This window comes from Alosa sapidissima, chromosome 21 (assembly GCF_018492685.1).
Source record: "Alosa sapidissima isolate fAloSap1 chromosome 21, fAloSap1.pri, whole genome shotgun sequence".
Classification (NCBI taxonomy): Eukaryota; Metazoa; Chordata; class Actinopteri; order Clupeiformes; family Clupeidae; genus Alosa; species Alosa sapidissima.
The window spans coordinates 17,241,542-17,244,041 of record NC_055977.1 but is presented as its reverse complement, the minus strand read 5'-3'; positions in this window follow the sequence as shown (position 1 = coordinate 17,244,041).

Here is a 2,500-nt window from a genome sequence, read left to right as displayed (position 1 = left end):
TCAGGGTCAGAGAAAACAACACACAAAACCTAAAGAGTTTGACCTTTGAACTCAGATCTTTCTCCACTCATTAGGAGTAGAACAGCTGGCAAAAGCCCCTGTTACTTTGAAAAGATTTCTGTACATTATTTTTTCATGCTCATAGCTTATTGCGCCGCCTACTGAAAAACAAACATGACTTGATACTGAGCCAAAAACAAGGACATTGCAAAGTAAAAAAGGAGACACTTTTTTTCTTTCAGAGAGGCTGTTTTTCTTTCTCAAGGAAACTTTCTCCTGATGTTTTTTTCCCCCCACAGAAACTTCACAGATCTGATTGAAGCTGAGTATGTACAGTTGTTACTGAGCCATTGCTGGACATCACCTTAACTAAATCCAACCCTTAACTAGGCTGGGAACTTATTTTCTGCCCTGCAGCTCAGGCTGGAAACCTGTCCATCTCTTTCTCCTGCTTCCGTTACACTTTTTCTGGGGCCAATCACAAACTGGCTTATCCACTTGGCGCGCTATTGGCAGGTTTAAAACGATGACGATAGCGGGAGAGCCTGGAGTTTTCGCGTCGCTCTGCAAACGTCACCCGGTTCATTGGTCAGATTGGTGAATGACTATCCAATTGCATACAGAGTCATTTGAACTATGCTCGTTGATCACGCCTTTTGTGCAATGGAAAATACACAGCGGACTCCCCAGACTAATATTCAATCTTAAAAGATTGAGTTTGGTCTGGTGAAAGCCAGACTAACCCTTAACCATAAACTGTAGTTAACAGATTGGCAACAGATAGCTTGTTGATAATCTGAGCATCTGTAGATAGTCTGTGGGCCGACTATCCAAGCGAAGTGTAACTTTTTTATACTAGCAAATCTTGTATTGTTTCCTTACCTCTTGATTCTCTCCACATCATCTTCCTGTATAGCGGTGATTTTTGTGTGACATTCTTCAGAAAATATTTGAAAAGTCAGAAAAATACCCTGCAAGGCCATCAATCCTTTTTTGCCTTTCTTTCTTTATTGCCATGACGACCTTGAAGCGAATAGCATTTTTCCATATCAGACCGAGAGCCTATCCGAGGGAAGTGCTTGAATACTACAAAAAAAAAAATCTGGCAGGTTCTAATTTGCATGTTATTTCTCCCCCTTTTCAAGTCACAGTGTCCGTGGGATTCTGATTTATCGGTGAAGGAAGAGATTGAATGTCAAACTCACTCGTGCTGAAGTTATGACATTTTTATTACACACGCCTGCAGTCATGGGCTGGCATGCATACGTTTACATGAGACGAGACGCAGAACTGGCAGTTGACGTGAAGGATTTTAATGGGTGGGGGGGGGGGGGTACTGGGGGCGGTGGGGATTGAGGGTGGGTGCTATCAAATACCCAGAATACACTGCATGATGAGAATGATGGGATGAAGAGTGGGACAGTGTGTGTGTGTGTGTATGTGTGCGTGTGTGAGTGTGTGCCTGTGTGTGTGTGTGTGGCTATATCTCTGTGTGTGTGTGTGTGTGTGCGTGTGTGTGTTTATATGTGTGTAGAGATGTGTGATGGAGAGTGGCATTTTGGTTGGCGCTTATTCCTCCACGCTTCTTATCTCATCGATACTTCACATCTTTGCATTCATACATGCATACACTTGACTTGAGGGTCTGTTTGTGTGTGTGTGTGTGTGTTGCGTGTGTGTGTATGTGTATGTGTGTGTGTGTGTACATGCGTGCAGACCTGTGTGTGTGTTTGTGTGTGTGTGTGTGTGTGTGTGTGTGTGTGTGTGTGTGTTGTGGGCATGTATGTGTGTGTTTATAATGTGATGTATGGTCATGTGTGCGTGTATTGTGTGTGTGTTGTAGGTGTGTGTTTATGTGTGTTGTGTGTGTGTTGTGTGTGTGTGCGTGCAGGCCTGTGTGTGTGTGTGTGTGTGTGTGTGTGTGTGTGTGTGTGTGTGTGTGTGTGTGTGTGTGTTCAGGGCCAGATTGGAAAGCTATTACACCTGTCAGTCTCCTGGCCTACCCAGAGCGAGCCCCGAGAGGCCAGGACTGAGAGGACGGCCGGTGCTGCACGCTGTACACAGTCAGAGTTTAATAGCTCTGGGAGGCCGAGAGGAACACGAGGTCAGTCTGTGTAAGTGTGTGTATGTGTGTTTATAAGAGAAAGAAAGGGAGAGAGAGAGAGAGAAAGAAAAGAGAGAGAGAAAGACACTGTATATTTATATCTGCATATTTGTGTGTGTGTGTGTGTGTGTGTGTGTGTGTGTGTGTGTGTGTTTGTGTGCGTGTGCGTGTGTGTGTGTGTTTGTGTGTGTGTGTGTGTGCGTGTGCGTGTGCATGTGCATGTGCATGTGCATGTGCATGTATATAGACATGCCTGTTTGTATGTGTGAGAACATATCTGTGTGTGTGTGTGTGTGTGTGTGTGTGTGTGTGTGTGTGTGTGTGTGTGAGTGAGTGTGTATATGATCATATTATTTTGAATAAACGCCTCAGAGTCACTGATCCCAGGTCAGCAGA